This window comes from Cryptomeria japonica, chromosome 4 (assembly GCF_030272615.1).
Source record: "Cryptomeria japonica chromosome 4, Sugi_1.0, whole genome shotgun sequence".
NCBI lineage: Eukaryota > Viridiplantae > Streptophyta > Pinopsida > Cupressales > Cupressaceae > Cryptomeria > Cryptomeria japonica.
In genome coordinates, this window is record NC_081408.1 from 345,300,127 (window position 1) to 345,318,819 (window position 18,693).

At 37.5% G+C, this 18,693-nt stretch overlaps 1 protein-coding gene across 1 annotated transcript in view; it reads right to left on the reverse strand.

Annotated features, from left to right (window-relative positions):
* LOC131063621 (oxygen-dependent coproporphyrinogen-III oxidase, chloroplastic) overlaps nucleotides 1-18,693 on the reverse strand; it is a 104,100-nt gene that overhangs the window by 23,724 nt on the left and 61,683 nt on the right. The gene's annotated exons all lie outside the window — the stretch shown is intronic.

Consider the following 18,693-nt stretch of genomic DNA (forward strand, 5'->3'; position numbering starts at 1 on the left):
CCCTTATGCTGCAGAGAGCTTTTTATCGTTAATTTTTTCTTATCTATTTTGTGTGGGCTGCCAGTTATTTGAAGATCATCTTTATGGCAGTGTCTCTTTCTTGTGTTGGGTTTTGGGTCCCTACAAAACCTACCTTATGGGGTTTCAGGTCCCCTCAAAACCTGTTGTAAGGGGTTTCAGGTCTCCCCAAAACCTGTTTGTTCCTTAATCAAAAACAAACATCTCTCCCTTTTAATGATTAAATCAAACAAAACGTTTTTAAAATATATGGTTGTTTTTATATAAAAGTTTATATTTTGAATTTTAAAAAAGTTTTTATATTATATTATTGTTTTTCCTTTATAATGTAGGGGAACATTTTAAGTTAATTAAAATAAAAGTTGTTTAATTTGAATATATAATTCATTATAATTTTTTAATATTTTAAAAATAATTATATGACATTTAAATTGTAAATTCAAACATTTTTCATAATTAATTAATTTTGATATAATTAATATAATGATATAATTTTAATATAATTAGTAAATATATATAAAATATAGATATGAACTTGTATTCATATAGGAGGCCCCAAACCCATACTTGTTTTTATACTAGGATTGGCAACTTATTTTTTGTCATTTGTTTTAAATTGTTTGGAAACCTCTATTGGCATTAATTGATATTCATTTTTCAAGTTAATTGTTAGCTACATGGAGCATAGGATCTTTGCCATTGAATAGATTCCATGTGAAGCATAATCATGGGATTAAAACTTATTGAGGGTTTCATCAATTCCAAATGTTGTTAAAGTGTTAGGTTTTCAGGATCATTTATGTTTTTAATATTATAATATAATTGAAATCCGTAATAATTTATTATATAACTATTAATTAAAAAAATGAATAAAAATTTGACAACAATCAAATCCAAAATTATGAAAGTCAAGGGTTCTTTGAAAAGTTTAGAGGAGTCTCAAAGCTTGCTTAGATAAAAGTAATAAAATCATGAAAAATGGCTGCCATTGAACCCCAACCACCCCTTGACCCCATTGGAGGAATTCCCCAAAATCCCCATGTGGGGCACTACCCCTCAACCCCATTGGTCATTGATGAGATCCCCAAGAAAAGCATTGCTCCTTGACCATGCCAGAAGCTGCCACCCTAGATCCCTACTCCCATTTTTATTTTCTCTCTATATCTCTATGCTGTTAAAATGCCTTTAAATTAAAAATATAGTAGGTTTTTTTTAGCAATTTTATACATTTTTCCATCATCTGTTGTTTTCCTAAATTTTTTTAAATTTTTAAAAAATATCTTTTACTTTTAATTTGCCAATTTTTTCCCCAAAAGATTTTTGCTGCCATGTAATTGTCTACATATTTTCCTTGGACACACTGTTATGCCCTTAGGCTGTCTGCATAGCGTTACGGCCTTCAATTTGATTAGCATCACTTCCATTTTCTATGGTATATTTCATCTTTCCCGTTCATCTTTTAACTTTTTCTTTCTCATTCATTGCCATTATTTTACATGTCATCCAAACTCTACAGAACAAGATTGAAAACTTATTCCAAGAACAAGTGTTTTAGGAAGTCGGCAGATTATCAACATCACAAGAAGTATTTTAATGCTTATACCCACTAATATCTGTTTTGTTTCATCTATGCCTGTATTTTCACAGTTCTACAGATTTATTGCTTATTGTATTACCACACACAGGTAATCATAGAATTTTATATTCAATGTTTGTTTGTCAAAACATTTCTTTTACATTCAAAATAAATAGATTATAAACATACTTTATTATTTTGAAATAGCTTTTTGTCTTTTATTATTATAAATCATTGCAATCCTTGTATCCCTCAGTCGCCATATACCGCTAACTGCTTGTCTAAGCATTTTCAGAAATCATGAAGAGCTTGTGAATGTTCAAATTCCCATGGTTAGAAAAGAGCACGTGTTATATCTAAGAAGTAAGAACTGACCTTTTCTGTCCAAGGCCACAGAGATAAGCAGAAATGACTTATATGATAATGGTGGTCACCTGACAATAAGTGAGGTGGCAAATGTGGTGGTCCATGTTTGTAGTGAGTTGGTGATAGAGAAGAGTAATGCAGTCAAGGACAACAACATTTTCATTGAGAGAATGGCTGTACAACCCTAAGTTGTACTCAGCTATCGATGCACAAAAACAAAACACTTAAATGTTGAAAAGTAATGTGTTGTTGTGAACAGTTTATTTTGAGAACTAATTGTCACCCACATATGCCATTCCTCTTTGAGGCTACTATTATATAAATGGCTATGAGTCATTATATCATCCAACATCTGGATAAAGCTATTGTTAAAAATTCAGACCGTGGTGAGCAGATTCTGCACTCTAAAGAAAAATCCTAACTGTAAACTGAAACTTCAAACATCAGTAACTTGCAAACACGCATTACTGAAAAAATGAATAATAACACCTAAGAAACTGCCATTATAAAATTAAAGCTGAATTACACTCATACATGTTAAGTTATACACCCAAGATCTCTTTTATAGGCTAAGATAATCTTCCTGGTTTTACAAAAACTAAAGCAAGAAAATATATATTAAATATAAGACAAAGCACTTTATTTTAGAGACAAAAATAAGTTATGCTCACAAACTTAGAATCCCGTTAAATATACAAAAAGCTAGAAACTATAGACGAATCCAACACTCAGCTAAAAATAAAAAGAATCTACACTTACAAGTTAAAGCTGCTTTCAGTACCCAGCAGTAAAATAACAGTAACCTAGAAACATACTTAAAAAGCTAAACACTCTCTCTATGCAAGGAAGGTGCTCTCCATCAAACTTAATCTCCTCAGTATTTCAAACTTCCTTACTCCCAAGGGCTCTGTTAAAATGTTTGCAACCTATCCATCTAAAGGTACATACTATAAAGCTATTGCACTGTTTTGAACTTTGTCTCTAAAGCAGAGTAGCCTGATACTCCTCTTTCCTTCCCTGGGCGTATGTATCCCCATATCTGAAATGGATGCATATCCAATACGGCCCAGATACACATCAGATACTGTACCCATGTGTGCCCAAGAAATCTTGATTCAACCGTGCCAAATACTTCGTGATTTGATATTTTAAAAATTTGACATAAATCTTCCTAAATTTAATTTAGAAAAACTTTGTTCGTGCAATTTAAAAAATAAAAAAGAATTGGTATAAACAAAACCTGCACCAAAGGAGAAAGACAAATCAAATGTTTTTCTATTTCAGAGATCCATTTTCTGGGTTATTTTCCAATGCAACTCTACTATTTTTGCATATTGTCAATTGTTAAATCAATTTATAATTATTTATGTAACAATTATGTGTCTATATTGCTTTTGAAGAAATGAAAATCTCCTCTAATAACTTAGAAAATTGTGTTAAATATGTGTACGTGTTTTTTATGAATTTCATATCCAGCTGTATCCATATTTGATACTGTATCCATATCCGTGTCCATGCAACTTTGCTCTAAAGAAATCATATTTAATGTGTATATGATTGAGGCAAAAATGAAATTTTGAATTCTCAGAATATTTGATATAAGTTATAACTCTAATTATCAGAACATACTATTGTCAACTCCAACATCTAAACGGTAAGCATTGTTACCAACTTGCTAATTAAAATTGCCTCACAACTAGCAAAAGAAGCCGCTATGTACTCAGCCTCAACTGAACTTAATGCTACTACTATTTATTTCTTATTGAACTAGGATAGCATACCTTGCTACAGGCTGAAACAAAACCCTAAAGTGCTCTTCTAAGCACCACCATCACCTGCCCAATCTAAATCCACAAAGCCATGCAACATTAACTCCTCATCCCCAACATACTTCAACCCATAATGAAGTGTGCCCTAAATGAATATTAGAGCATATGTTTCGTAGCAATCCAACAAACTTCCCTTGACTCAACCATAAACACTGCAAAACAAAAATTTAAGTCTAGAATTAATGAAGACTGAGAAAACCTATCAACTGCTTATATAAAAAATGATCTACGAAAATCTAGTTCCAAGTCTATAGTCAACTTTAAATTTGGAATCCTCGGAGTAGCAAGGGTTACAATTGAATATTTAGAATCCTTTTAGAAACTTTGTTGTGGACTTACCTTCACTTGCTCTAAAAGAAGTTTTTGGTGTTCCTACTTGTTATTGTGCCTCTTGCAATGCTTGAGTAAGCCATTTAGGCTTCGTAGTTGTTTCAGGTAGTCATGAGGTATGTGTTGTACTAGAACTTGACTAATCTAAATTGGTATTATTGTATTTTGCTGATTAGAATTGAGAACAGTTAACTTGTTCACTTTTATCAACGTCCATGGGAGGCTCCTAAGGCCTAGCAAAAAATTCACATCTCAAGTCACTAATTTCATTGTGACAAAATATATAATTATAGATTGTGAGCTTTGAAAGGTTCACATTACCCAACAAAAACACCCTTCAAGCTAGAAAGTTCAAACTTTCACATTACCCCAGAAAAACATCCTTCAAGCTAGACCGTTCAAACTTAGCCATTTTCTCCTCTAGCGCATGAAAATAAACAAGACTCCCAAACACCTGAAAATAAAATTATGTACACAGTACAGCTACATGCCTCAACCCACCCAAAGAAACATGGGTTACTCTAGGTGATGAATCATGGCCTTTGTTGTCCCTATTATAGATGTGTTCTTCATCTCCACAATCTCAGTTTGCTAAGAGTAAGGCATAATTAGCTCCCTCTCTCTCTCTTCATCATCATGAAGATATACTCATTTCCATTGTCAAACCTCAAAATCTTAATCTTCCTACGTGTCTGATTTCCTACAAGATCTTTGAACTCTTGGAATTGCCCAAAGACCTCTTCTTTGGTTTTCATGAAGTAAATTAAGGTTTCTTTGAAAAATCATTAAATAAAAAATTAGGTTCGCGTACATCTGAATGAATCAAATCCAAATCCCTCTTGATATATGCTCACTACAAAAAACACAATATTAGTGTGTTTGTTGGGTGTGCAAGCATTGCAAACTCTAGTCTTCTCGATTGTGAAGTTCGATAATCCTTGCACCATATTCCGTAAAAGAGGTAGAGCTCCATAGTACAAATAACCATGTCTCGTGTGCCAATGCTCACACAATTTGTCATTGTCACATACAAGGCTTCATGTTTGATTGAATTAGCAATCAACCTATAAAGATCACCCTCTTGCATACCTCTCACCAATGTTTGACTAGGTTCATGCCTGTGATTTCTAATTATAATTTGATGATCATCAAACTCTACCGCACACATAAGATCATGTCATGGCTGATACTGAAAGTCAGTTTTTTGTTAATCCATAAATATATATAATATCATGAAGTTCAAGAACATCACCTAAAGGCATGTAGCAAGAAATAGTTCCAATCCTTATAATAAGACATATAGAATCATCACCAAGCTCTACCTATTTATTGTCTTCTGCTCCTAAAGTCTACTAAAAAATGTATTATTGAAGGTCATCTGTCTTGATGCTCCACTACCCACATACCACCCTATGCTAGAAATGGTGTTAGTGGATAAGCATGACAACATAGATAAGGTTGTCTCAAGTCTGAATGAAAACTCATCCACTGTTGAAGCTTCTGCACTCGCTGCAAACTACTTCAAATGTTGTTGCTTGTCCTTCACCTTTTACTCCTCAAGACATTGAGAAGCATGGTGGCTATTCTTGTAGCATTTGAAAAACTTGATATGCCTCAAGTCTTTCTTCCCCTATAGAGAAGAATTTGAGTACTTCCCTTCTAACCTTTCCCAAGTCTTTCTTGCCACCTTTGTCTACCTAATGAGGGCTTGATTTTGACAATCTTCCATTCTAACTAAAATAAATTCAAGTCTAGTTTCTTTCCAGATGAAATCATCCCAAAGCTTCTCATGAGCAAACATTCCCTAAACAAACAAATCCCACAGTGGAGAAAACCCCTTTAAAGTATGGGCACCAACCCTTCATTGTCTACCTTTACCTCAATCGTAACAAGCTAATTGTGAAGTTTTGTGATCTTCATTAGGGATTCACCCATAAATGTGGAACTGAGCTTGTTTTCTAGTCGCATCTAATGGAGATATTCACACTCTAATATATAGTGATCAAAGTATCATGCATCTCCTTCATTGTCCTCTTTTCTGCAATGTAAACATTGTAAAGGATCAAATTATTTCTATGTAACCCGGGGAAGCCTCCTCGGCCTGAAAACCCCCATCCCAGTCCCAGGGATGTTTCGGGGACTTGGGGACGGCCAAGGGACGTTTCCCTCCGTCCCCAAATTGCCAAGAATTTAGAGGGGACATCCCCAAAACGGGGGGACGTTTGCCCTAGTTGTGGGGGACATTCGTACGTCCCAAGGCTGGCTGGGGATGGCTAGGACGTCCCCAATCCGTCCCGGAGATGGCGAGACATCCCCCACATCTAAGACTATTAAAAAATACTAAAAAAAAAAAAAATGTCGTATTTTCAATTTTCTAATATGGGCCCTGTTGACGTGTATTTTGTACACCATCATACACAGAATAAAATACCTAAGGGTATCTTATCCTCTCTTGAATAAAGCCTCTAACTGCTGAAGATTCGCATGAAGGATCAGTTAGGATGACTCCAAGGTTCCTTTTGGTAGGGTCTCTACATGTGGATAAGCTCTTCGTGGTATGATGTGATTTGCTGGAATCACAAGGGGACTTACATTTGGTGATTGAATTTCCGATCAACTTTGCTAGAACACAAGCTCTTACTAACTTAGATTAAAAAATGGAAAAAGGATGGGGGTGAAGAGAGGATCTAATCCTAATACTAAGAATGTAGGAGCAATGATTTGATTTTTGATGAAACTCTAACTAGATCTTGTTTTGACATCAATGGAACATCTACACAAGGCTAGTGCGATCTTCTAGGGAAGCTTTATGATGTTCAAATCATCACCGCAGGCATAGATACCATCCAAGTTGATGCATATCAATGAAGAGGCGACAAATTGAAATTGAGCTTAAGCTGAACGATTCCAGTCGACTACACAAGGCAAGTTTGCAATCAACAAACTGCTAGTAGTATGGATGTACGAATTCCAACATCAATCAATCACATTCCCTCCATTCATTTAATCATCTACCATCTAAGATTGAAGACTCAACAAGAAACCATGCAAATTGCAAGAAAAACGACATATTTCACCATTACTTCAATGAAAATGGAGTTTGTTTACAATCAATGGCAACAATTTCTTGCCTTGTCCTCCTATTCTACTCTAATTGCTATTCTATTTCTATCTTCTAACTATTCCAACTATCTTCTAACTCTCTAGCTATTGCTAATTAGCTTTTACAAATGAAATGCCTGGGCTTATATAGTGCCCACAATACAATTTGATGGCCTAGATCAATTCAAGATCAATGGCCAAGATTTTACAATGAAAACCCTAATTAGGGTTTGTTACAACCATTACATAACATTTAATGCTTGACCAATGATAAAATTGTATTGCTTGGACACATGTCCTCTCTAGAAAAATCGACCAATGGATAGCCAGGGTAGGTACATCGGAGTTTGTGCCACCTTCCATGAGTTAAGTACATTGAATCTGGACATGCTGAGATGGACCTCACTGACTGGAGAAATGATGACTAGGATGCCACCTCATTTGACACTTGTAACTTGGTAGATATTCAACTTGATGTCGTTGAGAGGCTATCTTTAATTAATTCATCTGGAATTATTTGCTTCTTCAACGAGCCCTTGTTCTAACTCCTTGCGTCCTTGATGTGCAGGAAGATGATGTACCTCGCCTTGGAACACTGGATTGAAAGAGGTCGCCCATGTCTTGGCTTGATCGTCCTGGCGAAGACCGTCCTGGCGAAGACCGTCCTTGATCCGGCTTGATTTTCCTTGATGAGATCTCCATTTGATGCCTACACAACATTTCAAAATTAGTAACATGATTTTGCAATACATAACGTAAATTAGAGAGCAAATTTTTAGGAAACCTAATGATAAGTCCTTTGTTAACCATTTCCTAAAAACAACTGAGCTAAGGCAAAACAAAATTCCAAAATTCAAAATTAAGGAAATGACGATGAACAATTCAAAATCAAGACAATAAAACCAATATCGCCATGCCTCAGGAGAGAGCTAACTCTAGAATGCAAATGAGAAAAATTTGCCTAGGCAAAATTGACGTATAGATAGTCTTCAACGTGATTCTTCTTCAAAATGACAACTTCGCCACCTTTGATATGTCCTTGGCAAGTTCGCTCAAGTGTTCACACCTCCTTGGATAGTACTTCACGCCACCTTGCTTTGAAATGAAAGTTCGCACCACCTTGAAGATAATTCGCACTACTCTTTGTCTTCCTTAAATCGCACTTGAGATGACAAAATGACAATGTGAAAATAATGATCTTCACCACCCTCCTTATATAAGCGCTTACACCATCAATTCATTGAGGCCGACTTGGTAATTAACAAGGCAATTTAAACGATTTTTAAACAAATAACAAAGGCCGACCTTGTGTAAAATAAACAAATAAATATCAAGCGCTCACTCAATTTTTATTAAAATACTTAATTAATTATTTGCCAACGTTTTTTAATTTGTAAATTTCGATTTTAAATAAAGGCAAAATAATTAATAAATGATCAACGCCATATTAAATGCTAATTTAAATAGGATTTTCAATTTTATCGAACTTAGCATTTAAGGAAAATTTGAAATGTTTATTTGGTGCCAAAATTATGAAAATGAAAGGGACGTACCTCATCGCCCTGGTCCCTTGGAGAGGGACAGGAGCGATCCATGATTTTGTCATGATTTTTGCAACTTCAACGTTCAACTCCTTCATCTCCACGTTCAATATCGACCATTTTGTCAGGTTCTTCGAATTTGATCGTCATGTATGCGTTCATGAGTGCCTTTAGATGTTCATCGCCCTGGTCCTTGTCCAAAGGACAGGAGCGATCTCTATATTTTTACGTAGACCTTGCATCTTCGATCTTTGATCTTTCATTGTGAAGCAAATAACATCTTTGCTCATTCCTTCTATGCTCGTTCCATTTGCTTGCATGAGGTGTTTGGACGTTTAGAGGGATCATCGCCCTTGTCCCTTTGAGAGGGACAGGAGCGATCCATGTCTTTCTTCATAATCTTAGCAACTTTAAACTTCGATCTTTGTGGTGATGTCTTCCAAACGCCGTCCTTCACCTTGTCCATCCTCGCCTTACCTCAACTTTGAAGGAATATGAGTGTTCTTGCAATAATCGCCTTGGTCCTTGTCCAAAGGACAGGAGCAATATGAGCTCTTTAGCATGTTTGACAATGTTTGGACGTTCAAAACATTTGCATGTCATCTCAAAAAAAAACCTTGGACCCCGTATGACCTTGTGAAGCCTTGACTTGGCATGGACTTGAAGCAAAATGAAGAGTCTTAAGTAAATCGTCCTGGTCCCTTGGAGAGGGACAGGAGCGATATGGTCCCTATGTTCATCTTGGTGATTATTTTACGTTTGAAATTTTCATGCATCACCTTCCTATCATACCATGGACCCTCTAAGACCTTGCAAAAGCTTGACCTCACGTAAATTTCGCATGAATTGGCCAATATATCCAATATCGATCTGGTCCCTTCCTGAGGGACAGGAGCGAAGTTCATCATTTTGTGCTTGTTCTTGTTTTTACCAATTTGCAACCATCTTCATTACGTGAAATGATGTCCTTTCGACCCTCTTGGTTGCTCGAAACTTGTTTGTCTTTTGAAATTTATGTCATTATGGAGATATCGCTCTGGTCCCTTGGAGAGGGACAGGAGCGAACTGAGTCTTAGAGTGCAAATCCTTTCATTGTGACGACCTTTGTAACTTGTGCTTGATCGAAAATGCCTTAGGACGTCCTTTGCCACCTTGTTCCTGACTTGGATCGGCTCTAAACTTGAATAAGACGCAACATAACCACTGTATCGCCCTGGTCCCTTGGAGAGGGACAGGAGCGAACTTGCTCTTGTGGCCTTCATTTCATTTCATCACCTTCGAAAATTATATTCAACGGATTCGCAATGCCTCCTTTCATTCATTCATGCCTTGAGATCGGTTGAAATTTGGCGAGAAAATCATCTACAACAAAAATCGCTCTGGTCCCTTCCTGAGGGACAGGAGCGAACTTAAGCATTTTGGTCCTTTGTTGACGTTTGATAATCTTCAATTTGTCTTCAACGGGTTCGATTGACCTCTTTCCTTGCCCTCAAACATAAAACTCGCTTGATCTTTGCCTAGTACATGCCCTATGAAGGATTTCGCTCTGGTCCCTTGGTGAGGGACAGGAGCGCATCGCCTTGGTCCTCCAGTGAGGGACAGGAGCGAAATTCGCTCTGGATCCTTAGTGAAGGACGGGAGCGAAATTTGACTTTTCGCACTCTCTATCAGGATAACTTTTATGGAATATTTCTTATACTTTAAGTTATATTCCATATATACTTTCAGGATGTTTGAGATTGGTTTCAGACCTCCAGGAGTTATATTGCAAAATCTAGTTTTTTGAGGTTTTTCAGTTTCCAGACTTAGTCAAATTCAGGATCAGGACATCCCAGACTTAGCCAAATTTCAGGATCAGGACCTTACTCAAGCCGGACTTGTTATCCTGTTGATCTCCCCGACAGCGCTTCAAGTTATATTCATTTGATAAAATGTACCTCTTTGGACCTTTTCACATCGTCAAGACGCTAAAATCCTGCAAGGACAAAGCAAAATTGGATTTGTAGCTCCGGTCCTTCACTGAGGGACAGGAGCGATTTTTCCCCTGGAGGCATTTCTGTGTTCATGAAAATCTTCAATTTATATTCAATGGAAAGATCTCGCCTTTCTCCATCACTTCCAATTCGTAATTCATCTTGACCCTACAGGAATAGTAAAATATTTGAAAACGAGCTCCCGTCCTTCACTGAGGGACAGGAGCGATTTTGCTCCTACAGGCCAAAATAACATGATTTTACACATTTTAACACTTCACAAGGCGAAAACAAATCATTTGAGATGCCTAGGATCAAAAATCAAAAATGTCAAAATTTGGTCAAAAATATTCAATTGGACAAAAATTCACATTTCATCTTCAACACTTAGTCAAATTTAAGCTCTGCATCAACATTCCAATTGAAAATTAGACCATTCTGGCGAATTCATTGCATTCAAAATTTGCATTCTAGAAAAGGAAATTCAAAAAGCTCCCAAAACCGACTGGATTCAAACCAAAACCCTAAAAAGCAAAGCGAAAACGAGCAAAAAACATGGGTCCCCATTTGCAATGGGGCGATGTGTGAAAACGTCACCTACTAATTCAAATTGTTATTAAAAAAATTAAAAGGCAACATTAATTAAATTTTAAATTTATTAAAATTAATTCATATCAAACGTTTAAAATAAATTCATATTATAAATATGAAATCAAAATAATAAAATGTTAATTCATTAGTACTATTTTGATTTTCATATCGTATTTGACAATGAAACTATATGGCAGCAGTGTAGCCTTTGGGCATTTTGACATTTTGTATGTTATTTCTTTAATATCTATTATGATATGCATATTGACAATGTGAATGAATTGAAATTCTGAATTATGAATGCATAATTGCATATCGAGTATTGACAATGTTGTATGTTCATAATTTACATTCTAAAATGTTTTCATAGTATCATACACATGCTATATCCATGTTTTCACGTGAATATAATGTCTATATGCATGCTTTATCCATGTTTTCATATGAACATTTAGAATTTTCCTATATATTTTAAATTATCCCTATATTTTATATAGCCGTCCCCCCTCCGTCCCCAAATTTGGCAAAAAAAATTGCCGTCCCAAAAGCTCGAGGTAACATAGAATTATTTGCTTGGCCATCCTTTTAATACGTTTAGCCAACTCAATAGGATCAACAAGAGGTGCAATCTTAGTGTGTAAATAAACCCAATGATTAACTTCTTCCAACAGGATCTGCAATCTGCACTTCTAAGAGGTAAAATTGGAAGCACCCTCTAGGTGGTTATGACCTCTATGACATAGACCGGAAATGTTTGTAGCTATTGGATAGACCGGAAATGTTTGTAGCTATTGGAACACACTAAAATTAATGATCTGGAAGTAGATCAGTTAAAGTGGACGATGGGGTTGAGGCTGCAAGTTCACATGCATAAATTTATATGACACCTATAGAAAGACTTTGTAATGCTATGAGTCCACTTGTAACAAAGGCCATAGGCATTGAGTCTACTACCAAGTCACCTACAACAACATGAATGACATGCATCGCTCCATTTATCATATTTGCACTAGTCAGCAACAAAAACTTGTGGCAGGGTAGTAGGTTATGGCAGCTGTTGAGACATGGACCAGCTAGGACTCGAACCTAGGACCTTCCATATGTTGCTGGAGTGCTCTACCACTGAGGCCCCTCTTGGACCAGTCCATCGTCGGTCCGGGTGTGGCTTATTTTCAACACCAACACCCCCCCTTAAGCCACACCTCTTGTGTGCTTGGGGCTCCTAGCCTGGACCTGGCTCTGATACCATGTTGAGACATGTACCAGCTAGGACTCGAACCTAGGACCTTCCATACGTTGCTGGAGTGCTCTACCACTGAGCTACTGGCCCCTCTTGGACCAGTCCATCATCGGTCCGGGTGTGGCTTATTTTCAACACCAACAGCAGCTAAGGCATAGTGCTACTTGCAACAACATTGTGGGGCTGAAAAGCACAAGCATAGGGCAAACCAGGGCTGCAAGTGATCGAGTGAGTTAGCATTATCCAACAGGAATGAAATGCCACATTGAGTTGTGTTGCTAGTAAGAGCAAAGAGAATGAGGTGGCAATTTAAAGGTGACAATTCACTGCCAATGCAACCATTTGCATCTTGCCAGGTGGCAGAAGATAGGGCAGCGGTGAACATTTTGACACGAGCAATTTCAGTGATTATTTCAACAGTTGCTTGGGTGGCCCATATTGGAGAGTGTTTAGCATTCTGCAAACACAATCCTTTCTAAATCCCATGCATGCCCATTCATCTTCCTAGGGCACATGAATCATCTTGCTAGGTGTCTTTCTACAGGAACAATTAACCTGCTAGGGCAGCTATTTCATTCCTGGGCAAGGTCATACCTTGACCTGTTGTTGGTTGTGACAGTATAATTGGCAACAATCGCTAAGGCAGCAACTCTTCACATTTTGGACAACAAATCTGAAAGGGTGGAAAGTGAAGACAAGGCAAAAGATGGATTGATTGGGAGGGAAGAAGATTGACTATTATATGGTCTATGAAGTGGTGAGTAGGGGTCCCCATTTTTTTTCCCTTTTGGCAGAATTAGTGAGTGGGCTAGTTGTGTGAGAGTCAAAGACTTTGAGAACTGACACTGCTAGAAATTGGATAGAGCTAGCTGTGTGACCAGCAGAGTGTTAGAATCATGCAGAGTTGGCTGCATTTGTTGGAACCATTCATTACTGGAGAATGAGTTGCATCTCCAAAGCCATATCTTAGCAAAGTTGGTGAGCAGGGTAGCTGTGTGTGAACCAAATAATTGTGGGCTGACAATACTAAGAGTCCTTGGATGAGCTTCACTTTCATTTGATTCAAAGATCTTAGATTGTCAAAGCTATGGGAAGCCTGGGCAAAGCTTGGAGAATTTATTACAAGTGAAGACATGATAGTAGACCAAAGCCATTTGCAGGTTGGCAATAGTAGAGCTAGTTGGTTTAGAGCGGGCAAAACCCCTGAGATTGACTAGATAGCTGATTCTAGCTGGTAGAGGGGATATTGAAGGAAAGAGAAGCATGTTGCCGCAAGCATGGCAAAATAGTACCTTTCCAGCCTTCCATTCACCAGAGGTTGCATGCAGTCACTTGTGGTGGATGCAACATATTTTTGGAATGCTACAAGTAGACAGCAAAACCTTTGCGTGGAGGTATTGTCCTTCATTCTCCATTGCTACAAGTAGAGCTGAAAGTCATGATCCATTTCGTGACAGTTCACATTTTGGGTAGTGTAAGTCCCATAGAGGTATGTAAAACTGTTGTACACCGTGAATTAGTGGCACAAGGAGCATTGCTCACCCTTCTAGGAGTTTTCTGCCTGTTTGAGGGTTTCTATCGAGTTCAGTCTGCGTTGCATATTATTTTGTGTGTGCTGCAAGTTTATGTTCTGTATTTGAGATGTTCTGTTTTATTTCTTTAATGTACATGTTTAGGCAGCGATTAGACGTGGTTGAGTGCACATAGAGGAAGGTTGAAATGTCTCATTTAAAATCCACAAGTCAATGTACAGCAACACTGCACAGCTGCCCCAAATTTATGGATCATTATCAACTAAACAAATCAGCTGAAAATAAAACAAATCAAAAGTCCACCACATATGCAAATCACTGAAGCAATTAGCGCAACACAGCCTACAATCTTTCAAAGGTCCAGATTACTTCTATCACTAAAGGGCACTTAAATCTTCTAGCAGCTCCTCTTACAAAAACCAGCACATTCCATTTACAGACCTGGAAGATTTCAGTTACTATGCTCCAATACCATGTTAAAACTTCTGACCATGGTAAGCAGATTTTGCACTTTGAAAAATAATCTGAACTGCATATTGAAATGTCAATCAAACGGTAGACTTGAGTACAATAACCTACAAAGTCACTGTTAAAAATACATACAACAAACGATTAAAAAACTGTTGCTTATTAATCTGAAACTGAATCACAGTCAAGCATTGTTCCTCTATATTCTATATTTTTTCCCTATTGCTAAGATATGTGCCAAAGATCTCTTTCATGGAGTATGATAATCTTCTAGGCTTTTCAAAAACTCAAGCAAAAAGGGCTAAATAAAACAAAGAACAAAGTGCTTTATTCTAGAAACAAAAACAGCTTATCTCCATGTATTTGGAATTCCTCTAGATGTAGAAAAAGCTAAAAAGGATAGAAGAGTCATTCAGCTAAAAGTGGAAATTAAAACTTTAAAGCTGAAGCTGCTTTCAGTGCCCAGCTGTAGGAAAACAGCAGCCAAGTAACATACTTGAGAGACTAACAATTGTTATAATCATATAAAATAATTTGACATTCTCTTTAATGTATTGTGTTATTTTCTCTTAAGTGATGTAATGTCCCCTTCTCAGTGATGTGCATTCAGTGGTCCATTGGCCTATTACGGAGACCCGTAGGCTATTTGGAAAGGAGAATTAGGGTTTCCAACTTTTGCGGAGTTCTGCGCGAGCTTTTTCGGGTTTATCAGGAGGTAACTCTTCAGTTCTGTCTATGGTTTCCTTCTGGGTTTTCCATGAACTTCAGGGTGGCATAACATGCAGTTGACTCTTCGGAGCATTATTTCTTGACTTACTATTTTTAGTAAGTGGCTGTGTTGAGCATTTCTATTTTTAGCAGTCTCGGACAGGGTCCTGATTCAGCACAGTTCAGTGGTCTTCATCGCACAGCTTCATCCTTGATTTTGATGATAATCAATAATGGAGTTATAAGTTATTGAATTAAATATTATTTCCTTATCCTAAGGTTTAATATTTAAATATTTTATTACTGATTATTTGTGTTATGTGCGACTTAGGGAAAAGGATAATTATCTGCCATTAATATTATTATTTTCCTAAGTCTGGTGGCGTTGAGGATGATAAAACATTTCATGTTTTTATTATTTTTAATGTTGCAAGTTGTTCACCTAAGGAAACAGTTCGGACTTTGCCTAGGGAGATGGGGAAAGTGGATGCCATGTCTAGTGGAGGACATGACATGAAATGAAATGAGTTTCAAGTGATTTTGGGCACCATTTGCATTTGAATTTCAACGGAGAAATCTATAAATACAGGTGCTTGGTCTCTCATTGGAGATGTTGAGAATTTTACACCGTTATGCTGTCGGTTTGGCTATTGAAATCTGAGCTTCGAAGTGTGGCTTCCTAGCTAAGTCTCAGTTTCGTACTTGGGAGATAGTACCTAGCTGTGTTCTTGTATTTCTAGTGCTGTTAGAGAGTGATTTGTAGATTGTGGAGTGTTTTTTGTGTGGTTTTGGAGTGTTTTCTTGCTGCTGGTCGCGGAGTTGCTGAAACCATGTTTCATTCATACCTCTTGGCCAAGTGAACCATTCATTCTGGGTATTGGCTCTATCAGACCGTGGCGCAGAGGCGATACAATGTACCAATTTATAGCTGTTGGTTTGGAGAGATGGATTTTTGATTGCAAATTGTACTACCTAGCTGGGTCGTACCATTCCAGAGGTGCATTGGGATGTGTGCTGCTGTTTTGAGGCGACTGGATTGCAGGTTTTGTGCTCTTGAATCATCGTCCAGGTTATATCTTTCATTCGCTTTTGATTTGGTGTGTTTCCGTCTTCGTTTGAGTGAGTTATGATCATTTTGGTGTTGCTGGTTGAGAGTAGTCATGTGTGTGTTGACTTCAGATTTTCAGTTCAGCAGTAGTGGCTTTATTTGAGTTAATTTGATGGTTGTTTATTGTTGTAATCTATATTGGATATCATCTCTAATCTTCTCCTTCTATCTTGTAAGGTTAAGTAGTACTACTACTAACCATTTCTGGAGTGTTGGTTGCCCACTGCATAAGTGGAAGAGGCTAGCTTAGCCGCCTTCTTGCTCTGTAATTCAGTTATGAAGTTTTGTCCTCCCACTGAGTAAGTGGTTGACTGATTTTATGTTTGTAATGGTCCTCCCGCTACATAAGTGGTCGAGTTGAGCTTTTGTTGTGTCCAGTCCTCCCGTTGAAACATTGCGGTAGAGTGATTTGTGTTTTGGAGTGTTGTTCTCTTGGCTGGTTTACCGCCAAGTTTCTTTGTTTACCCTCTAGATAAGCGGAAGGGTCTGGCTTGCCCCCCTTTATTGTATTTAGCTTTTCAGTTGGTTTATGGAGCTAACGATCCCCCGAACACCGTATGCTCTCACCCTCCCAAATTGGGCTCTCGGTGAACAAAAGGTGGAAGGGTTCCCTTTCAATTGTTCTGGATTATTTCTCTAACCTTAACGGGTTATTGTGTTTGCTTTGTAACTTTATTGAGAAAATAAATAAAAAATTAAGGGGAATATTACAATGGTATCAGAGTTGGTTTTCCTGCCAGCTTGTGTGACTGAAGGGTTCCATGAGTGACAGAGATATCGGTTACTACAACAGAGAACAACAAAGGCACCGGTATCAGATATCTACAGTGCCAGTAGAGGAAACCTTTTCAGAGGTTTGAGAAACAGAGACAAGGAAGTTGATTCAACATATTCAATGGATTCAATGGCAGAGAGAATATTTGGTCAAAATGTGGCTGTGGAAAGAGTTGAGAAGAAGTTTGACACCATGATGAACATGATGTCCCAGTTGCTAGCTACTATGACTCAGAATCCCAATGGAGGTCATAATCAAAATCAAAACACTAATGGTAACAATGCTAGCACCTCTAACAAGTTAGGAGGTAATGGGAATGCCAGCAACCATAGCAGTAACAATGGTGGAATGTCGGTTGGTTCAGTGTCAAGACCCTTGCAGCCTGTTTTCCTTCCAAGGGAAGCACTGCCACCTGAAGTTGAAGTCCTTGTGGCTGATGAGATACGGGCTTGTTACACGGAGTATGCATCACTCCCTGTGGAGATCAAAAATATTTTTTCTCTTGACCAGTTTATGAATCAAAAGAAGAGGAGAGAAGAAAGGGTATACCCAATGAGTGCTGCAAAATCCAAACATTTGGATGGGAAGGTTGTCTTGACATATGAAGAATGTGTGACAAAGCCTCAAGATACTCCCTCAAACTTGCATGAAATCAGAAATAATGATGATTGGTTTTGTCGAAAGAACAAAACAACGATTCTGAAGCCTAATTCAGATTCAGTCAATGTTGGTCTTGAGACCAATGAGTTCAAGAATGAAGAGCATGATACAGATATGCGAACCAATGAAGCTGATTTAATTCCTGAGAGGAAATCAGACTTATCTTCACATGAGGTTGATTTTGAGCATGAAGTTAGTCATCTTGGTGAATTGGATCCACAAAACACCGCTCAAGTATTATGATTCCGATTTAGATCTTGACCATAGTGGCAGTTCACTTTCTACCCTAGATCAGAATTATATAACATCCAATAAACCATTGTATGAGATAGAAGATGGAGCATCACCTGGCCCTAGCATTTCTCTTGGTGAGAATAGCAAGGTGTGGAAACCAAGAGAAGATTCAAAATCTAAGTTGGCGTTCGGTTTTCAGCCTTTTGGCATTTGGGATCCTGATATAATAGAAACTAAGTATGAAGAGGATCCAACATGGGATAAATTTCCCTTTGATCCAAATGAGGCTCAAGAAACAGATTGTGTTGTAAACTATGATGAGACAGTTAAGGAGATTCTCGGAAAAGAGATGGTTCATGACACTTGTGGGAAAATGGAAGCAACTGAACCTACATAAGATTCTTACTTTCACTTCAATAAGACAGAAGGATTTTGGTTCGACTTCCAGAACAAGCTTATTCCCTTTGACTCTAATGTTGTTGCTACCTCATCTCAGGAGTCATGTGTGGAAGACAACATTGAAGGTATTAATTCTTTTGAGCATAAATCAGATTTTCTTTTGCATGAAGCTGATCTAGAGCTGAGAACCGATGACTTCAATAATTTGGATTCTCAATTTACTAGTGAGGATGAAAGGGAAGA